At 46.2% G+C, this 22,926-nt stretch overlaps 1 long non-coding RNA gene across 1 annotated transcript in view; it reads right to left on the minus strand.

Annotated features, from left to right (window-relative positions):
• The window catches only part of LOC310694618, a 30,856-nt gene extending 10,008 nt beyond the window's left edge, over window positions 1–20,848 (minus strand). The window contains exon 1 of the long non-coding RNA XR_014519776.1: window positions 20,631–20,848. This is a non-coding gene — a long non-coding RNA (uncharacterized lncRNA). The remainder of the gene's footprint in view (window positions 1–20,630) is intronic.
• Window positions 20,849–22,926: the final 2,078 nt, after the last annotated feature.

A 22,926-nucleotide genomic window follows, 5' to 3' on the forward strand; every position in this document is an offset into this window, starting at 1 on the left:
TGCACCATTATTGTGTCAATGATATATGGCAGAATACACCCCTCTGTGAAAACAAAAAAACCCCACCGGTCTGGAGCTTCTGCAACAGTGCTGTTCCCACTCTTGGGGCAGGAGGAGGGGCAGGCAATTGGCCACATACCCTGTTTCCCCCAAAGGAGCACTCATTTGGTTTTGCTTTGGGTGGAGTTTGGGGGTGGTGTGGGTGACCAAATGGGCCAACAACAACAACTTGTATCTCTTACTCCTTTGCAGTGCCCTCCCTATGCAGTATGGGCCCTGTCAGTTACCTGTTGAAAGGACCAAGTGGGATTTTTCAGGGAGCCCCTAATTGGCCCACAATTCCTTTTTTTTTTTACCTCCTTCACACTGTTGGGAGTGATTTTTTGGAGTACAGTAGTACCTTGGTTCTCAAACGCCTTGGTACTCAAACAACTTGGAACCCAAACACTGCAAACCCGGAAGTAAGTTTTTTGGTTTGCAAATTTTTTTCGGAAGCCAAAAGTGCTCCGTTTTGAGTGCCACATTTCCGTTTTGAGTGTTATGCTGAGGTCTGTCTGTTTTTGCTATTTTTTTGCGTTTTTATTTTTGAGGCTCTTTTTGTTTTGTTTTTGTGACTGTGTGGAACCCAGTTCAGCTACTGACTGATTGATTGTGCGACTGCAGTACATTGTTTATTGCTTTCATTTTACAGATCAATGGTCTCATTAGAGAGTAAAATTCATGTTAAATTGCTGTTTTAGGGGTTGTTTTTAAAAGTCTGGAATGGATTAATCCATGTTGAAATACTTTCTATGGGAAAGTGCGCCTTGGTTTTGGAACGCTTTTGTTTTGGAACGGACTTACGGAACGGATTAAGTTTGAGAACCAAGGTAGCACTGTAGTGCAACTTATTGTTTAATCTGACTGGCCCATGTTTATCTGGCAAGCTTCATGGCTGTACAGGGACTTGAACCCTGATCTCCCAGGTCCCAGTCCAACACTCTAACTGCTATGCCACGCTGGCCACGCACACTTTCCCCTAATACATACAGTTTGTAAACATTGTTTGGCTAGAGGATCGCATTCAGTTAAGGGCAAATTTCAAAAGAGGGCTGAGTTTTGGTTCTTGCATTGTTTCAAAAAGTGAAAATGCACACACTCTCGTATATACATACACACACAGAGACACAAAATACAATGTAATATACTCCCACACATTCTTCTATACTCAAATCTAATGCTCACCTTTTTGGCCAAATTACGTTGCGAAAACTAAGGTGCGCATTAGATTTGATGGCACATTTACATTCGCCAGCAAACGCTTTGTTTGTTTGTTTCAAGGTTCTGGAAATTGAGGTGCACATTAGATTCGATGGCGCATTAGACTCGAGTAAATACAGTAAATTGATATGGTGTTATGATCGTAATACATATGTAGATATTAATAGCCTACTACATTCTGTATAAACTCATTCCGAACGTTGTCATATTTATCCAAACAATGTCTCCGTCTGTAGGCAGCTCATTCATAAGTTGCGAGTGTTGTCATGCTGTTGATCCATTGATTAAAGGGTATCATATCTTTATTCTTCAAATTCATCAGTATCAGTCTCTTGGCCACCATTTGGATGCACAGAATGCATTTGCGTTGCCCTGTTGCTAATTTCAATACAATAGGTATATAGTTCAAAAGAATGTTCTCTGCTGAAAGATTTAACTTTTTCTGCAGTCATAGTTATACAGTCCAGCACTTTCTTCCCAAACTTAGGAAGTATAGAACACTGCACAAACATATGTTTCAGAGAGACATTGTCCTTGCCACATCTCCTTTTCTGTCATTTTTTTATAAAACCGTAAAGGAGAGAGGTAAGGGACGCGGGTGGCGCTGTGGGTTAAACCACAGCGCCTAGGACTTGCCAATCAGAAGGTTGGTGGTTTGAATCCCTGCGACGGAGTGAGCTCCCATTGCTCGGTCCCTGCTCCTGCCAACCTAGCAGTTCGAAATCACGTCAAAGTGCAAGTAGATAAATAGGTACCACTCTGGCGGGAAGGTAAACGGCATTTCTGTGTGCTGCTCTGGTTCACCAGAAGCGGCTGAGTCATGCTGGCCACTTGACCCGGAAGCTGTACACCGGCTCCCTCGGCCAATAAAGCGAGATGAGCGCTGCAACCCCAGAGTCGGCCATGACTGGACCTAACAGTCAGAGGTCCCTTTAGCATTTAAAGGGGAGAGGTAAAAATTGGCATCCATTCCTTTGTCCACTTTTGCCTTTGGCCCTGTCCTCCAGTCTGGCATGTGGCCCCTGGAAGGCTACCCAGAAGGGAATGTGGCCCCCAGAGTTTTCCACCCTTGCTTTAGATTAACCTTTGGGTCATATGTTTATGAGAATCCATCCCTCATCTCTGCCTCCCCATCTATCTGTTTCTCTCCTCCCAATTCTGCAGTCACGAGTAAAAAGAGAAACCATCTGATAGGCCATATTATGCTCATTTTTCTTCTTCTTAACACACATCCATAGCATGATCTTGCTGTTTAGAAGCCAACCAAGGTACAGAGAATTTGTAAATCATTTTTTATTGGCACCGGGGGAAGACATGCACTTAGATATCACGACCATTAAAATGAAGATTATATAAAGCATAGATTTATTCCCGTTAGGCAAACCCATTCTATAGGCGAACCTCTCCCTTTTAAAACCTCAAAGCAAGGGAAATCCTGCAGAGTACAGCAGCAAATGCATCTTCTGTGGGGCATTTGGGTCCGTCCATCCCTGCCCCCCCCCCAGATTTAATTAGACTTTTAACCAATTGATCTAGTGACAAAGCAATTACATTGAAACAAATCTGCATGTCTCCAAAAACGTCAACTGAAGATGCCCTTTTGAGATATCGACAGAAGGGCGAGAACGTTTATTGTTTAATAACCAAAAAAACTACTGCTGCCTATTGGAAAAAATGACTGCCATCATATTTACTAATCACATCCTCAATTCTCCCAGTGCCAGTCTTTAAGTAGCCAAAACACCACCACCCATACATAAGGCAGATGCGTCAGGTTTGCAGAAATAGAAGCTGAGGTTTGCAGTAAGACAAAAAAGATCGAAGAGAGCATTCCCCTCCCCGACCAAAACAGCCCCCAATTGAGGGCTGAGCATGCTCAGTGGGCACAGGATGTTTGCTGGTTTGTGGCAGTGGGGGTGGGCTGGGCAGATGGATGAATGGGAAACTGGGTAGCAAGTCCTGCTAAGAGAAGGTCCTGCCTGGCCAAAGGTCACGAAGCGAGCATCATCGCCGAGTGTGGCTGATCTCCTATGCCCACTGTTAGCTGCTGCCCATTGGAACTGGTAGGGTGGAAGGCAGGGAGCCCAACAGTAGGGGGTAAGGGAAAGGTAAAGGGGCCCCTGACCATTAGGTCCTGTCATGGCCGACTCTGGGGTTGCAGCGCTCATCTCGCTTTATTGGCCGAGGGAGCCGTACAGCTTCCAGGTCATGTGGCCAGCATGACTAAGCCGCTTCTGGCGAACCAGAGCAGCGCACGGAAATGCTGTTTACCTTCCCGCCGGAGTGGTACCTATTTATCTACTTGCACTTTGACGTCCTTTTGAACTGCTAGGTTGGCAGGAGCAGGGACTGTGCAACAGGAGCTCACCCCGTCGCGGGGATTCGAACCGTCGACCTTCTGATCGGCAAGACCTAGGCTCTGTGGTTTAACCAAAAACAGGTAAAGCTGACTCATTTTTCCTCCATCCTCATCCCTGCCATCTTCTGCAAGGGCAATACTGAGAGCGAGGGCTCATCCACACTCACCTTTTATCCCTCACTTTCTAGGCACAAGTTGGTGCTTTAAAGTGTCATGTCCAAACACCATGTTTGGGAGGCGGGTCAGCACTTTCCTGGTGAAAACCTGCTCTTTAATGCTGAATCAGAACAAGCAGGAATTTGGGTTTTCCATGGATTGCTGTTTGTTCTCAATCGGTGGTAAAGAGTGGGTTTTTGCAGGAGGGGGGGACTCGAACACAACACTTTTAAGTGTGGGGCTGTGCCTAGAAACACAGTGCAAAAAGCAATCAGGATGAGCCCTGAACAAGAGGAAGCTGACAAGCAGAGCTAACACCCCCCCCCCGACATATTGTAAATAAAAAGGCAAGCATGCGTCTGAGAGCACACGGAGTCTGATGAGGCATCAATCCATCTGCCCTAATGGACCAGCGTCCCCTGGCCTCTCTGAGGTCTTGCACTTAGGACTGATTTACAACGGGCTGGGCGCATTTCAAGCCACTGGGTGAAACGCTTCGCAAGGCAGCCTATAGCCTTCCAATGCTCATCTTGCGATACACAGCCTACTTAATTCTACTGTACTACAGCTGCCTCCGTCGGGTGTGTGGGAAACCCATCACCCTCTATGTTGTCAGACTCCAACTTCCACCAGCCCCAGGCAGTTCCATCAGCTCCCATCAGCATGGCAAGGGTGGGTGGGAATTGGAGTTCAACTAAACCCAGAGGGCCACGTACTGTTACGTGAGTGGAGTTCCCTGATCTGGGCCTTGTGCCGAATCCACAAGCTCTCTACGCCAAGAACGAGTTCCAAACTTTTGCCGCAGACCGTCTTTAAACTTGTTACACAAACCTGTTGTAAATACAAATCAGCCCATTGCTCTCAAACAACTAGCAAAGCAGCTGGGTTTTCTTTACGTTCTCACTTGTTAATGTAGTCCATGAACAGTTCTCTTTCTGGTCCCAGGGTGAGATTCAGTTAAGTCAGATAAGTAAGAATCGGGCAGCTTCTGAGAGAAACCTGGACTCCCAGGGATGAGTCATCAATTAACATAACATTGAAGCAAAGTCTCCGCTCGCCTTTTCGCGGCTTTAGTCGCACGAGCACCTTCTGCACTTGCCACAGTTCTCGGCAAAACAGGAATTCTGCAAATGCAAACCTCCCTATAACAATTCATGCATGTTAAACATCTTTTATAGGTACTGTTATGTACTGACGTTCTCACCCTGGGCCAACAGGGGGATACTGTAGATAGCTATGCAAATAAGGGATCGAAAGTGACGTTCAGTGATTGGATAGTTTTAGAAAATTGTTACAGTTACGTTGTACTGGAGCTCTATATAAGCAGGCTGACTGAACCCTTCAGTTCAGTTCAGTTCTGTTCTGGCCTGTGAATAAACAAGAGCTGTTTGAAGAATCACTGTGTCGTCTGATATGTTCACCCACAACTTAACAGGTACATGTCTGTCCACAATATCTATCTATCTATCTATCTATCTATCTATCTATCTATCTATCTATCTATCTATCTGTTCTTCTGCTACTCCTGGGAGTAGTTGCCCTGGATTCACCCCTTTGCAGAATAAGCAATATGGATGCATTAGCTCTGATGGGCTCTGATTTATGAAGTATGACCAAATAAATATGCTAGTCCTTAAGGAACCACATAACTCTTTGCATTGTTTCTGCTGCAGGACCACATGGCTGACCTAAATTCTGGGAGAACATTGCATATCTCTAATTTCCTCCTAGCCTATGAGTCCCACTAACTAACTGAATGTTCTGTTGTGTCAGGCTGCAGGCAAAAAGCCAATGGGCAGCTGGAATGGCGCTACTGACTGGCCATCTGCCCTTACTAAGCCTCTGAATATCTGGCTGCCATTTCAAATACATGCCCCGTGATTCCCAACTTAGAAAGGAAACTTGGCATAACTTCATGAACTGTCAATATACTTCATGATGTTGCCTGCTCATTTTGCCCCTCCATCAGGGCCTGGATTAAGGGACAGCATTTTGGTAGAGTCTCTCCCCCTCCCCCTGTTTGTGCCGTCAGCTGTGATATATATTTTTAGTGCAGTCATATATATTTATATGACTGAATTAAATTTGTGTGCATTTCTTCTAATATGCACATTATTGGATGCCTAATCTGCGAAATTTTTGCAAGCAATCCCCCTATTATAATGCAATAGTTATAGGTAGAAGAGATCTTTATCTATAGTTATGCATTTTTTAAAGAATGCTTTCGTTTGGAGAACTGCACCATAAAATTCGGATAACAGCAATTAAGTTCGCTAAATTTCAGTTTGTATATCAGCTCAGGGAGTGAAGAATTTCTCCTCATCTCTTGCATTTTTAAAAAATAAATAAAAAGGAGGGTCATGATTTATTCTGAACTAATGCAGATATTAAAACACCTGACCTATTTTTCATTTCTTGACTTCCAGCACGGGTTGTGGAGGTGTGTGTGTGTGTGTGTGTGTGTGTGTGTGTGTGTGTGTGTGTGTGTGTACTGGGGGGAGCGATTCTTTCCTCTAACTTCCCCTCCCATTTATCGAATCTCGTTCTGCCTACAAGTTTTTTAAAAATACAAAATTAAAAAAAACCTCCACCACTGTGTAACTGCTTCTTCTTATTCATTATTTATATAATGTCTGCAATGTACAGGAAGTGTTACAAGATTAAATAAGACAGACCCCTGGCGAAAGCTTACGCTTTTTTAATTTTTATTTTGAAAACACCCTAGATGACTGGGAAGGCGGGGGAGGAGGGATAAAATCACCCAAGGCAAAGGAGGAGAACGTTAGCTGATAGCAGACCACAGAAATGGATTTCGAACAAGCTTGTTTACATGATCTAGGGAGGGAGGTGGTGCAAGCCCAGGAATGGTGAACCGGGCGGTTATTATCCGGAGCAAACAAATCTTGTTTACAGAGGCAGTGAATTGCTGGGAGTGCATTAGTTTCATCATATTCCTTATTTATATACACAGCATTTGGTCTCCACGAGATCCGACCTTTCCTTCCATTGCTGATGATCAGGCTCTGAGTGTTGATGTTGGTGCCTTCAATGGGGGGGGGGGAGTGGCGGTTTCCTCAGGGTCCGGTTATATCCCGCATGCTTTTTAACACTACATGAAACCGCTGAGTGGGGTCGGGTTGCCATATTTTGAAGAGCAAAAAAGAGGACACATTTGCCGACTTCTGCTTTTAACTATGGATTGCTGTGATGACTCATGAAAAAGAGTATGTGTCCTGGAAAAAGAGAAGATATGGCAACCCTAGTTTTGGAGTACCTTGTCATCCAATTTGCAGATGACATCAAACTGGGAGGGGTAACTAATGCCGCAGAAGACAGAATTGGGATCCAAGATGAACTTAACAGATTGGACCCAAACTAACAAAATGAATTTCACTAGGGACAAATGGCAGGTTCTGCACTTAGGCAGGAAGAACAAGCTGCACAAATATAAGATGGGGGACGCCTGGGTTGTCAGTAATACATGTGGAAAGGATCTGGTGGTCTTAGTAGACCACAAGCTAAACACAAGTCAACAATGTGATGTAGCAGCAAAAAATGTTAATGCTACTCTAGGCTGCATCAACAGAAGTATACTCAGGTCAAAGTAAATCTAAGTACCTCTCTATTTTGCTTTGGTCAGACCATGCCTGTACTCTTTTTGACACCCAAGAGAAACATAACTGTTTAGAGAAGCCTACCTAGATGTTTAGAAAGTTGATGTGAGTTTTAATCTCGCAGCCTGGGAGTCATTTTGGACTCACAGCTATCCATGGAGGCGCAGGTCAATTCTGTGTCCAGGGGAGGGGCATTCCAAGGGGGGCAGTGGTCTGTTCTGAGTACCTTTCCAAAGGGAGGTGTGACAAAATGCTGACCCCTGATTGGCAGCACCCCCCACGACACATGCCACACCCCCGTGGGGCATACCATACCGGAGCAGGTTGCTTCGCCTCTGGTATGGGGCAGCTGTCCACCAGCTCCATCTGGCACACCAGCTGAGACCCTACCTGCCTGCAGACTGTCTCACCATAGTGGTGCATACTCTAGTTATCTCCTGCTTGGACTATGTGGGGCTACCTTTGAAGGTGACCCAGAAACTGCAATTAATCCAGAATGCGGCAGCTAGACTGGTGACTGGGAGTGGCTGCTGAGACCACATAACACCGGTCCTGAAAGACCTACATTGGCTCCCAGTACATTTCTGAGCACAATTCAAAGTGTTGGTGCTGACATTTAAAGCCCTAAATGGCCTCGGCCCAGTATACCTGAAGGAGCGTCTCCACCCCCATTGTTCAGCCCGGACACTGAGGTCCAGCTCCGAGGGCCTTCTGGCGATTCCCTCGCAGCAAAAAGTGAGGTTACAGGGAATCAGGCAGAGGGCCTTCTCAGTCGGTGGTGGTGCCCACGCTATGGAACGCCCTCCCATCGGATGTCAAGGAAATAAACAACAATCTGACTTTTAGAAGATATATGAAGGCAGCCTTGTTTAGGGAAGTTTTTAATGTGTGATGTTTTATTCTGTTTTTAATCTGTTGGAAGCCGCCCAGATTATTATTATTAATCTGTTTTTAACCTATTGATTGCTATCTTAACTTTTCAAACTTTTAAAATTATTGTTGTTAATTTTTCTTAGTGATAATTCTATTGTTGCATCTTTTTGGAAAAACCACTTTGAGGTTTGGTTTGTTTGCTTTTCTATCGAGTGGCAAATAAATGTTATGGACAAAACAAACAAATTTGTTAGTTGGTTTTTGGCAGCTCAAAGCATCTTACAATGCTTTAAACAAACAAAAATACATTAAAACCAGCATTAAAAACCAATCTCAAGGATATATGTATATATTTTAAAAAAAATAGATTAAAACACCCTGCCCACACAAAAAGGCCATATATAATTAAAAGCCAAAGGCATGATGAAAAAGCAAAATGTTTTGGCGTGGTGCCTAAAGTTATGTAACAGGGGAGAGCATTCCACAAGTAGGGAGCTATCACTGAAAAGGCCCATCCTTGTGTTGCCACCCTCTGGACCTCCCATGGAGGAGGCAAACAAAGAAGGGCCTCAGGGGACGATCACAGGGTCCAGGTCAGGTCTTCTTCTTCTTTAGCTACAATGGAATCTCCATACCCAGCAGCAGTCTACCTGTAGAAGCCAGGCATTGGAAACAGATGCATCCTTTTGAGATGTGCTTGCAAGCCCTACCCTCCCACATTGTGGGGGAGGGGGGGAATGACACACCCCCCCCCCCGCTGGATGGTCCTTTGGTCTGATCCGGTTTGCTTTTCTATCTAGGCTCTGCCAGGTTCCTTTTGGAACAGCTCCTTTTAGCATAATTTGTTGTTGTTGTTGTTTAGTCGTTTAGTCGTGTCCGACTCTTCGTGACCCCATGGACCAGAGCACGCCAGGCACTTCTGTCCTCCACTGCCTCCCGCAGTTTGATCAAACTCATGCTAGTAGCTTCAAGAACACCATCCAACCATCTCATTCTCTGTCGTCCCCTTCTCCTTGTGCCCTCCATCTTTCCCAACATCAGGGTCTTTTCCAGGGAGTCTTCTCTTCTCACGAGGTGGCCAAAGTATTGGAGCCTCAGCTTCACGATCTGTCCTTCCAGTGAGCGCTCAGGGCTGATTTCCTTCAGAATGGAGAGGTTTGATCTTCTTGCAGTCCATGGGACTCTCAAGAGTCTCCTCCAGCACCATAATTCAAAAGCATCAATTCTTCTGCGATCAGCCTTCTTTATGGTCCAGCTCTCACTTCCATACATCACTACTGGGAAAACCATGGCTTTTACTATACGGACCTTTGTTGGCAAGGTGATGTCTCTGCTTTTTAAGATGTTGTCTAGGTTTGCCATCGCCTTTCTCCCAAGGAGCAGGCGTCTTTTAATTTCGTGACTGCTGTCACCATCTGCACTGATCATGGAGCCTAAGAAAGTAAAATCTCTCACTGCCTCCATTTCTTCCCCATCTATTTGCCAGGAGGTGATGGGCCCAGTGGCCATGATCTTCGTTTTTTTGATGTTGAGCTTCAGACCATATTTTGCGCTCTCCTCTTTCACCCTCATTAAAAGGTTCTTTAATTCCTCTTCACTTTCTGCCATCAAGGTTGTGTCATCTGCATATCTGAGGTTGTTGATATTTCTTCCGGCAATCTTAATTCCGGCTTGGGAGTCATCCAGCCCAGCCTTTCGCATGATGAATTCTGCATATAAGTTAAATAAGCAGGGAGACAATATACAGCCTTGCCGTACTCCTTTCCCAATTTGGAACCAATCAGTTGTTCCATATCCAGTTCTAACTGTAGCTTCTTGTCCCACATACAGATTTCGCAGGAGACAGATGAGGTGATCAGGCACTCCCATTTCTTTAAGAACTTGCCATAGTTTGCTGTGGTCAACACAGTCAAAGGCTTTTGCATAGTCAATGAAGCAGAAGTAGATGTCTTTCTGGAACTCTCTAGCTTTCTCCATAATCCAGCGCATGTTTGCAATTTGGTCTCTGGTTCCTCTGCCTCTTCTAAATCCAGCTTGCACTTCTGGGAGTTCTCGGTCCACATACTGCTTGAGCCTTCCTTGTAGAATTTTAAGCATAACCTTGCTAGCATGTGAAATGAGTGAAATTGTGCGGTAGTTGGAGCATTCTTTAGCACTGCCTTTCTTTGGGATTGGGATGTAGACTGATCTTCTCCAATCCTCTGGCCACTGCTGAGTTTTCCAAACTTGCTGGCATATTGAGTGTAGCACCTTAACAGCATCATCTTTTATAATTTTAAACAGTTCAGCTGGAATACCATCACTTCCACTGGCCTTGTTATTTGCAGTGCTTTCTAAGGCCCATTTGACTTCACTCTCCAGGATGTCTGGCTCAAGGTCAGCAACCACACTACCTGGGGTGTACGAGACATCCATATCTTTCTGGTATAATTCCTCTGTGTATTCTTGCCACCTCTTCTTGATGTCTTCTGCTTCAGTTAGATCTTTACCACTTTTGTCCTTTATTATGGTAATCTTTGTACGAAATGTTCCTTTCATATTTCCGATTTTCTTGAACAGATCTCTGGTTCTTCCCATTCTGTTGCTTTCCTCTATTTCTTTGCATTGCTCGTTTAAGAAGGCCTTCTTGTCTCTCCTTGCTATTCTTTGGAAATCTGCATTCAATTTCCTGTATCTTTCACTATCTCCCTCGCATTTTGCTTGCCTTCTCTCCCCCGCTATTTGTAAGGCCTCGTTGGACAGCCACTTTGCTTTCTTGCATTTCTTTTTCATTGGGATGGTTTTAGTTGCTGCCTCCTGTATAATGTTGCGAGCCTCCACCCATAGTTCTTCAGGCACTCTGTCCAGCAAATCTAAATCCTTAAACCTGTTCCTCACTTCCACTGTGTATTCATAAGGGATTTGATTTAGATTGTATCTTACCGGCCCAGTGGTTTTTCCTACTTTCTTCAGTTTAAGCTTGAATTTTGCTATAAGGAGCTGATGATCTGAGCCACAGTCAGCTCCAGGTCTTGTTTTTGCTGACTGTATAGAGCTTCTCCATCTTTGGCTGCAGAGAATATAATCAATCTGATTTCGATGTTGCCCATCTGGGGATGTCCATGTGTAGAGTCGTCTCTTGTGTTGTTGGAAAAGCGTGTTTGTGATGACCAGCTTGTTCTCTTGACAGAACTCTATTAGCCTTTGCCCTGCTTCATTTTGATCTCCAAGGCCAAACTTGCCAGTTGTTCCTTTTATCTCTTGATTCCCTACTTTAGCATTCCAATCCCCTATAATGAGCAGAACATCCTTCTTTGGTGTCACTTCTATAAGGTCTTGTAAGTCTTCATAGAATTGGTCAATTTCAGTTTCTTCAGCACCAGTAGTTGGTGCATAAACTTGGATTACTGTGATGTTAAAAGGTCTGCCTTGGATTCGTATCGAGATCATTCTATCATTTTTGAGACTGCATCCCAGTACAGCTTTCGCCACTCTTTTGTTGACTATGAGGGCCACTCCATTTCTCTTACGGGTTTCTTGCCCACAGTAGTAGATATGATAGTCATCCGAACTGAATTCGCCCATTCCCATCCATTTTAGCTCACTGATGCCCAGGATGTCAATATTTATTCTTGCCATCTCATTTTTGACCACATCCAACTTACCCAGGTTCATGGTTCTTACATTCCAGGTTCCTATGCAATATTTTTCTTTACAGCATTGGACTTTCCTTTCGCTTCCATGCATATCCACAACTGAGCGTCCTTTCGGCTTTGGCCCAGCCGCTTCATCAGCTCTGGATCTACTTGTACTTGTCCTCCGCTCTTCCCCAGTAGCATGTTGGACACCTTCCGACCTGAGGGGCTCATCTTCCAGTGTCATAACTTTTATATGCCTGTTGTCTTTGTCCATGGAGTTTTCTTGGCAGGGATACTGAAGTGGCTTGCCGGTTCCTACTCCAGGTGGATCACGTTTGGTCAAAACTCTCCACTATGACCTGTTCATCTTGGGTGCCCTGCTCGGCGTAGTTCATAGCTTCTCTGAGTTCTTCAAGCCCCTTCGCCACGGCAAGGCAGTGATCCATGAAGGGGTAGCATAATTTAGCATAGGAGATTCAGAGAGGCCTGCCCCTGCCTCTTTGTTTCCTTTTCCCGATGAGAAGAGCTGATAAAATCAAAGGGAGAGATAGCAATCTCAGGCAGTTAAAGACAATGCTCTGTGTAGCTATGTGGGGAAAGGCAGAGAGGTTTCTCAGGATGCTGTTATTACCATGGAAATGAACCCCGGGACAGCTCTCCTCACCCCCACAACGTGAAAGAAATGGAGTCTGCTGGCAGGCGCTCATCAGATACACCGTTGCCTTCTTCCAATTGTTCTTCGGCTGCAGTCACACGGCAGTTTACCCCATTTCCCTGACTGTTAATTTCTGTGTTGTATTTGCAGACCTTCTAAGTGCCCACTGGCAAAGGAAGAGGCATGTGGGGGCAGCACACTGCCCCTGGCAGCGCAATCCCAGCTGGTGCCGTCGCGGCTGCCCCGCCCCACTGGGCGCTACGCCCCAGGGACATGCGCCAGCCCCAGCCCCGCCGGCTCTACCCCCCCCCTGGTGCCAGAGCATGAAGCTCTGCCACTGTAAGTGCCCCTATTTTCCAGGGACGGTCCTGGATTTACAGAAGTTGTCCCAGTTTCTGATCCCGGAATGTCCCGCTTTTCCTTAGGACATCCCTACAGTGGTACCTCGGGTTACAGACGCTTCAGGTTTCAGACTCCGCTAACCCAGAAATAGTACCTCGGGTTAAGAACTTTGCCTCAGGATGAGAACAGAAATCGTGCGGCGGCAGCAGGAGGCCCCATTAGCTAAAGTGGTGCTTCAGGTTAAGAACGGACCTCCGGAAAGAATTAAGTTCTTAACCCGAGGTACCACTGCATTTTTATTGGAGAAATGTTGGAAGGTCGGGAGTTTTCCACCATGGAGTTAAGAACTGATGGGTTCTAGGAGGCTAAAGGCGTCTCTTGCTGTTTGTTTGTTAGTTTTTAAAAGCAAAGTTCAGCCAAATTAGCTTTGATTCCTGCATTGTAGGAGATTGGACTTGATGACCCTTTGAGTTCTTTCCAGCTCCTCAATTCTGACTCTAAATACCTCTAGGAAGCCACAAACAGGGTCTGAACGCCACGGCCCCCACCAATATTCATCCGGCATGTAGCAGGCAGAAGTTTATGCCAGACCTCCAAGTCTCATCTGAAGTCCCTAGGTTTGCCTGGCCCACTCCAGGTGGCTGGCGGTGGGCCTGAATTTCCAGGCGGACTAGAGTGCCTTAAATGATTATAATAATTTTTATGAAGACTCTGCATGCAACTTACAAACTTCAAAACCTGGCAGGAGCTGGTCTCAAAATATAGCACAGACACTCTTAGTGGGGAGAGGGGGCAGTGGCTGCCTGCTTCCACTCCAGTCTCCCAATTAACCTCCGTCTCCAAGGCCTGACCCCATGACTGCACTGCAGGCAACCCCACCCCCCAGGCCTCAGATTTGGTCCCTGAAAACTCTGGGACTGGTTTGCTCCTGGCCTGGCAACCCAAAATGCCTCTGCACACTGAGGTCCTGAACTTTCACAAGAAGCGGGGAGGGTGGGGCACTTTGGATATGCTCAGAGGCACGTAGCCAGTCAAGTCAGATTCCCTCCTCCCCCCCCCAGCAAACCTCAGCTATTTCAGTGTCAAGTTGAGTCGGTTGCCCCTGATAGGACCAGATGAGGGATTTTCTTTTTCTTTTTTTAATGCCGAGCTGAACTTCCCACTTGAATGAGCCGCCTTGAATTTCCTTCCCTTGTTGATGTCCTTGCTCTCCCAGCCCTCCCCCCTCCCCATTATAACAAATCGTTCTGGAGATAATTACAGATGGGGGCTATTTATAGCCTGCCAGGCATTCTCTAAAGAGGAACGTTGGCTGTTCTCTACAACACATGTGGCTTTGATATAAATATAGATATTGGCTAATTATCCAAGAGCGGGAAGTTACAACGTGAATGTAGATATATAACAGCAGGGAAATAACAGAGGGGATGGTCTCCCCCTCACTCGCAGTGGTTGCTGCTCCCTTCTCTGCAGGCCAGCAGGCAATTAAAAGGGGCTTGTCTGCTGTTCTATATATCTGTGGGGTGAGGATCCCTTCTTTCCACCGCATTCTATTTTTTATTTTTAAAAAGATTTTCTTGATTTACAAAAGTGTGTGCAATGTCTCTCTCTCGTATTCCCCCCCCCCCCATATATCATTCTTACATATCAGTTTCATTTGTTGAGGCATTAGGAAGAAAAGGGGGAAAGAGGTGGAGGGGGGGGGAAGATGAGTGGGGGTGGGGTAGCGATGTTTCTATTTTACTTACTATATGTAGGGTTTGGTGTCAGCGTTGCTTGTGCAGGTTCTTTGCTGTCCGCTTGTGTTATTTTGGTGGTGGGGTTGGCCTAGAATAGGGTGTGGTTATTCATTTGTGGTTGGCTGTGGTGAGTGGGGTGTGTGTGTGTTTTGGATCAGAATTGGCCTTACCAAACACCTTCCAAGACAATAATGCCCACTTACACCACAAAGAACTCATAACCCCCCTACTTTCAGCAGCCAGAAGCATCATAGCCAGACACTGGAGAGACCTGTCAGGAGTAAGCATGGACCAAGGGTACCAAATAGTATGGGGAACAGCCCTACTAGAAAAATTAACCAATAAACTGAAACTGACAAATAGAAGAAGACACCTTCATCCCAGTATGGCTCCCCTTTATCACATACACAGCCCAACAAGACAATGACAAAAATCCACCAACAGCATACAAATCAATATGGCTAACCTGATCCAAAACACCAGTCACATTCTTTTCTGGGCAGACTTCTGGGGTGGGCGGAGTCAGAGGCAAAGTGGGCGGGACAACAAATGTACATTCTCCCTTTGTGGAGTTGGCAGACATGCCTTTCTACCTTCCATCTGGGCAAGCAAGAGGCATGGTCAGCCTTTATATCCCAGCTAGGCAAAAGCACTCAAGGAGGGTGTGAATCATAGAGGGATCACGAGGGTCATCCAGTCCAACCCCCTGCAATGCAGGAATCATTTTTCCCAGTGTGTTGCTTGAACCCATGACTCTGAGATCAAGAGGCTCATGCTCTACTGAGAGTGTGGCCTGAGGAGAGTCCCGAAGGCCATACAGAAAGGACTGGAGGGCCAGATTTGGCCCTCAGGCCTGATGTTACCTACCCCAACAATATATGAGAGGCTGCAGCCATTCATTTGGGTGAAAGCCTCCCCCAAATGCCACTCCCCCTTAGGAACCAGATGGGGGGCATCCTTCCTCCTCCCTGCATTAGGGAGCTGCCAGAGCTTTTCTGAGATCTGCAATGCATGGATTAGTCTCCCATTCCTGCCTCTCAGTTCTATTTGCAAGGCAAGCCATCAACCCATCTCTGACTTAGGTAGGGTAGCTAATAGCTGCAGTGCTTTACAGGTCAGGAAGCAAAGAGGTCTCTGAAGGAAAGGTGGCATTCAGATGTAGCTCTATCATCTATCTATCATCTATCTATCTATCTCCTGTGCATTAGAAATTCACAACATGTGAAATTGATTGACACGGTCATGCATCCCAGTGTTTTCAATGCCATTTGTTTCAGAGGCAGCGCTAAAACACCCAGTGCTTCACCCCATATCCCTACTCCCCCCCCCATTTTTTTACTGGAACTGACTGTGTGGGGAAAGGGAAGAGATTATTTACAATCATGAGCAAACCCTGGGAAGTTCAGTAGCCCCTGCCTGGCCTGCCTGGAATGACTCCCAGCTCCGAGTCACTCCATTCCCTGATTAATTTTTGTAGTGGCTCCTTCAGCCTTGGCAGGTTGACAACTGTCGGTAACAGCCAGGCTGCAGTCGTGGAAAGTGTGTGTGTGTGTGTGTGGTGGGGGAAAGGAGAGAAACATCAGCAGCTTTCTCTGCAATCTGTTGGACGCTGCCCAAAGCCAAGACCTGTCCTCCTGCCTTCTGAACTACCGCCTAGGCTGGCAGACACCTCCATCCACTGGCTATTACTGATGCCAAGTCTGGAGAAGGGCCGAGACGTGATGCGAGGGGAAGCATCGCTATAATACATGACCTGGCTTTGAAGGGGGGTGGGGTGGGCGGGTGGAAGAGAGCATTGTGCTCAAGGTGAGCAGCAAAAAGCTGAGCATGAACCACTGTGGGTGGGACTGAGCTTCCTGAGATTACCTGCTCTCTCCTTGTTACCCATCAGGTCAGAGGATATAAACATATAAAGTATGGGAAATGGTAGTAGTTTTCATGGCTGGTCTACGGGTGATCAAACTCCTGGGCTGAGGATGTCGGGACCGGGGGCAAGATGGCGGAGTGGGAGCAGGAACGAGAGTCCAGAAGCCAGGGGTCTGAGGGTCAGGAAGCAGGAAGTTACGAAGTCAAGGGTCCGAGGATCTCGAAGCAGGGAGTCAGGAAGCCAAGGTCCTAGGATCAGGAAGTAAGAAGCCAAATGCAGCAAGGCAGGAAAGTGTGTTGCTGCAGCAAAAAGCTGAAGGGAAATGCTGACCTTATATCCCTTCCCGGCTCTTGCCACCAGGTGCAGTGAGTTACCAAGTGGCCTCACCTGTGCAGCTGCGCCTTGCCTCTCCAGAACAAACTTAGGAAGGCCCCAGTTTTGCGAAGCCCTACTGGTCACAGGGCCTGGCTCCTGCATGCACTCCTGACAGTAATCAGTGAGTCCTATGGCAAAACGTTGCAGTGTGTTCATGGTTCTGGGCTCTCCATGCCATAGAATCATACAACTGTAGAGCTGGATGGGACCCCCAAGGGACATCTAGTCTGAGGCCCTGCAATGCAGGGATGTATTTCTTAGCTGCAGGATCCCAGACAGATGGCCATCTAACCTCGGTTTAAACACCGCCAATGAAGGAGAGTCTACCACCTTCCTAGGTGTTCTGTTCCACTGCTGCACAGCTCTCACTGTCAGAAAGTTCTTCCTGCTGCTGCGTCAGAGTCTCTGTTCTTGCAATTGGAAGCCATTGGGTTCGGTTCTACCCTCTGGAACAGCAGAAAACAAGCTTGCTCCATCTTCCATGGGACAGCCCTTCAGATGTTTGAAGACGGCTATCCTATCAATTCTCAGTCTCCATTTCTCCAGGCTAGGCATATCCAGTTCCCTTGGCCGTTCCTCATAAGGCTTGGTTTCCATTTTTTATTATTATAAATATTTATTGGATTTTCACAAATTATAAAAAACACACAAAATACACAATACAAACATACACACACAAAAACAAACATGTATAATTTTGAGTCCTTTTTTTTCTTAAAACTTACTTCACCGACTTCCCCATACCTCCCCTTTCTGCATCCCGATTCTCAAATTATTTCAGCAAATCCTCCCCCTTAATTTTGTCAAATTTTTCCTTCTTCTTTTCTTTTACATAATCTTTTACCTCTGTAATCCCCTATTTTCTATAACCACAACATTTTAGCAGTCATTAATTTTGCAATATTTCCTAAGATAGTTTTTAAATTTCCTCCAATCTTCTTCCGCTGTCTCCTTCCCCTGGTCCCGAATTCTGCCAGTCATTTCGGCCACATAAGGCTTGGTTTCCAGACCCTTGATCAGCTTGGTTACCCTCTTCTGCATACATTCCCCCTTGTCATCATCATCATCATCATCATCATCATTTTATTTGTATGCCGCCTTTCCATAGTTAAAAAACAGTGCTCAAAGCGGCTTACAACATGACAAGATTTACATTTACCAACATGACAAAAGTCATAAACAATAAATAAAACACATCAAAAAGTACACAACCAAACGGAAAACAATTTCCACATAAATAATAAAATCTAAAACCAAGAATACAGCATTAATATCAATCACAATTTATGGCTGAAATGACTGGCAGAATTCGAGACCTGGGAGAAGAGACGGTGGAAGAGGACTGGAAAAAATTTAAAGATTATCTACAGAAATGTTATAAATTGTATGAATGTTAGGAGTATGCACAAATGAGAGTAACATGGCAGCAGTAAATCTAATGTAAGATATATGAGAATAGGTGATGTGTAGAGAAATTGTGAAATCTGAAGAAACATTATGTTCAAATTTAGCAGGTTAATTTATGATCAAAATATTTATAATTTGGAATTGGATATTTGAGAATTACAAAATAAGATTGGAAGTAAGGTAACAAATTGCTGTATTTAACTATATGATGGAGAACGCAGGGGAGGGCGATGTGAGGAAGTCCAAAGATCATGAAAGTATGACTTATGAACATTTGTGATCTTTTTCTTTTTTTTTCTTTTTTACTCTTTATTCTTAGTCTCCTTATTCTTACCTTTTATATAATTTTACTTTGAACTTTTTGTTTTTTCTGTAGCTCTGTTGTTATTTTTGTTGTTTAAAATTGCAATAAACATTTTATAAAAAAAATATCAATCACAATTTAAAATGACATAGATAAAAAATAAAAGCAATTTTAAAAACAAAAACAAAAACAAAAACGGAGCCCTCCCTGCCCTGTCCTTTATGGAGCCTGTCAGGCCCCACCCCAAGCCAGGTGGAGAGAAGCAGGGCAGGGCCCTTCAGCCTCCCAGCAGGTCAGTCCTGGGCAACAATATGGTTGCCCTCCTCTGCACACATTCCAGCTTGTCAACATCCTTCTTAAATTGTGGTGCCCAGAACTGGACACAGTATTCCAGGTGTGGTCTGACCAAGGCAGAATAGAGTGGTAGTATTGCTTCCCTTGACCTGGACACTATACGTCTGTTGATGCAGTCTAGAATAGCATTAGCTTTTTTTGCTGCTGCATCACACTGTTGACTCATCTCAAGTCTGTGCTCAACTAAGATGCCTAGATCCTTTTCACATGTACTTCTGAGGTAGTCGAACAACTCCTAGCAAGCGCATTCTTGCCAGCCACTGTGAGGTGCAATCTAACTCTTGCTGCAAGTCCTTCTTCATGGAAGTGGAGACTGTGGTCCAAGAGGCCAAATCTTTCAAGTGCAGGGCAGGTGGGTGTGTCTTGTCAGAGCTGGCCTTGTGGGCCAAACTGGGTGATCTGGTGGGCCTGGTGATACCTGTGAGCTGGAGGTTCCCCACTTCTGGTGTAGACACACCCAGTGACAGCAGAGACCTAGAATCATAGAGCTGGAAAGGGCTGCAGCGGTCTTCTAGTCCAACCCCCTGCAATGCGGGAATCTTTCACCCAATGTGGGGATCAAACCCATGACGCTGAGATTAAAAGTCTCATGCGCTACCAACTGAGCTATCTCAGGACAGCACCTCCTCTCCTGGTTGATTTTATAGATGGAGAGTAGAGCCTTGTCCAGTGCGAGAACTGCAGCCCCTGGGGAAGTAAATCTCCCTGACTCCTGGGTGTCTGAGTGTTTGCACTGCAATCTTTATGTCCCTTTTATTAGGGCAATTACGCTCCTTGAATAATACATGGCATGTATGCAGTAAGGGTCAGCCAGGCAGGGATGATTTAATCCATGAAGAAAAGGCCTCAGGAGACAGACGGTTCAGCATGCACTCAGGACAAGGAATCCCCCAAATTTCTTCTTCTTATTTCTTAATGCACTTATATATCATGTTCCTCCCTTCAAGGAGCTCAAGGCGGTATATATGCCCCCCCCATATTATCCTCAGAACAACACTATGTGTTAGGTTAGACTGAGAGTTGATGACTATCCCAAAGTCTCCCTGGGAGCTCCATGGCTTAGTGGGGATTTGAACCCTGGCCTTCCAGGTGCTTCTCAAACACTAGCCCAGGGGTCAGCAAACGTTTTCAGCAGGGGGCCAGTCCACTGTCCCTCAGACCTTGTGGGGGGCTGGACTATATTTTTTGGGGGGAAATGAATGAATTCCTATGCCCCACAAATAACTCAGAGGTGCATTTTAAATAAAAGCACACATTCTACTCATGTAAAAACACGCTGATTCCTGGATCGTTCGCGGGCTGGATTTAGAAGGTGATTGGACTGGATCCTGCCCCCGGGCCTTAGTTTGCCTACCCATGCTCTAGCCACTACTGTTAAATCCCCTCACCCCAAGTGGAGAGATAATATCCCATTTTAGTTTCTGTTGCTCTAGCGAGTAGAACCCAAACCAACCAATCCATCAATCAGCCAACCAATGGATTCAAATGACAATAAATGAGATTAGAGCTGGAAGAGACCCGCAAGGTCCATCTAGTCCAACCCCCAGCAATGCAGGAATCACAACTAAAGAATCCATGGCAGATAGCCCTCTAACCTCTGTTTAAAGACCTCCAGCAAATGATAGTCCACCATTTTCCAAGGGAGCCCTCCCTCTCCACTGCCAAACATCTCTCACCATCGGAAAGTCAGAATCTCCCCCAAGGTAACCAGTTAAGGTTCTGCCTTCTGGAACTGCAGAAAGCAGGCTTGTTCCATCTTCCATGTGGCAGCCCTTCAGAGATTTGAAGACAAATGGAGGGGGAGGGCATGAATGTGAAGAAATCAGCCCATTGCAGCATGGTAACATTTCCATCCATTGCTCCGCCTTCTTTTACCTCTGGCTCCTCCCACCTCCGGCATGTGTTCCTCAGAATATTGTCCAGAAAGTGCACCTCAGCCTGAAAAAGTCCCCCCACTAGTTTACTGCCTGTGCCCTCCCTCCCTCTGTCTCCTATGTGCCGTTTTCCATTATTCTGGCATAGCTAGACCTGCAGTGCTTTATGAACCAAGAAGCAATTATTTAGCGAATATCTAATTGTCCTAGGGCTGAGCCCAAATCACCCCCTGCTTTTCACAGCCCTGTTTGCAAGAGACCATTCCCCCTTTGAAGGGTTTTTTGTTTTGTTTTTTTTAAAATTCCTGTTGCTTGTAATGTTGGTGTAAAAAGAACTGGTTTGTATTCATCAGCTACTATGCCATTTTAATTCTGCCAGCATGCTTTGTCATTCTGGAACATCGGGGTGGGGAGATTACAGTGGCCAGTGGGGTCCCACTTTTGGGGGTGATGGCTGCCATTCTCCCCCCGCCCCTTCTACGTCCCTGAATCATATTGCATCTGGGGAATAGAGAAGGACAGCTGGACTCCTGGAGAAAAGAGCATTGCGCCTCACAGTCAGACACAAAGTTTTTAAGAGAGGAAGTCCTGCTACCCCAGTTAATGAGGCATCATTTTATTGCATTTCTCTCCTGGAAACTGCTGGAACAGCATCCTGAAAATAGAGAATGTCCACTGTCTTTTTTTAATCAGGGAAAACTCAAGCACAGGCGCTGTTGTCCAAAACAACGGTTTCTGTGGAGACACAAGAGGTGCCTGTGATCCTCCTGAGAGAGGGTGGGGAGCTGTCTTGGCCCAGCAGGCTGGATCTTTATCCGCTCCCTCCTGCAAGGGCAAAGAGCTCTCTAGAGTTAGACAACAGGTCCAGACATGGCCACAACTGAAACTGGCACATGCAGCAGGAAATCAGGCAAAGCTGGAGGTCATAAGGCAATCCCCAGTGCGTAGGAATCAAGAACCCGGTTGGTTTTCTTCCTCTCCTCTCCACCGCCCCCCAAAGAGCATGATTTATCTTCGTCAAGGAGAGAATTAGGGGGAAATTACAGAAAGGCAAAAGGGTTTATCCAGAGGGCAGGCCACCCTTTCCAGAACCTGCTTCTCCAAAGACCTTTTTCTGGCTCTTTTCAGTCCCGCCATCAATCCAGACACCAGCCAGCCGAGCAGCTGGAAAGGACAGAGAGGGGGAGTGGAGCAATTTGTTCTACTTGGCCACATGTGAGCTCAGCTCATTTGGTTTGGTGGATAAGAGGATGCTGAACTGAGCTGCGCCCGGCCCTCGGCATCCCAGTCTGGGTGCTTTCCTGGTGCTATTTTTCTAGGAAATAGAGGTGCTGGAACACACCAGGAACACCTCCCTTGTTCTCTTATAATTGCAATGGCTGCCAGAACTGAGAGGTGCCAGAACTGAGTTCCAGCAAGTTCCAGCTTTAAAAAGCCCCCCCCCCAGATGTTTGGCATCCAAATCCTGTCAGCCCCAGCCAGGTGCTTGTTGGGCTAATGAGAGCTGGAGGCCAAACATCTGGGGGGACCACCTTAAAGGTAAAGGGACCCCTGACCATTAGGTCCATTCGTGGCCGACTCTGGGGTTGCGGTGCTCATCTCGCTTTATTGGCCAAGGGAGCCGGCGTACAGCTTCCGGGTCATGTGGCCAGCATGACTAAGCTGCTTCTGGCGAACCAGAGCAGCGCACAGAAATGCCGTTTACCTTCCCGCTGGAACGGTACCTATTTATCTACTTGCAGTTTGGCATGCTTTCAAACTGCTAGGTTGGCAGGGGCAGGGACAGAGCAACAGGAGCTCACCCCGTCGCGGGGATTCAAACCGCCGACCTTCTGATCAGCAAGTCCTAGGCTCTGTGGTTTAACCCACAGCGCCACCCACGTCCCATGGGGACCATTTTGGCACAGGCTAAATTACAGCATATCTCTGTGTTTTCACATGGTAGGGCTAGTCTGCTTGGGTGACGGGGTCATTGCCCCCCCCCACCTCAGCCTGCCCCCCCCACCTGCCTTCCTCCTTATTTACAGCCAGTTCACAGGTGGGCTCTGCTTGTCAACTTCCTACCCCTCTTTACTCTCAATGTTACCCTTTGTGGAGCTCATCAGAGAGAAGGGCAGAGGCAAAACTAGA

This window comes from Podarcis liolepis (assembly GCF_965112155.1).
Source record: "Podarcis liolepis genome assembly, chromosome: 15".
NCBI classification, from domain to species: Eukaryota; Metazoa; Chordata; class Lepidosauria; order Squamata; family Lacertidae; genus Podarcis; species Podarcis liolepis.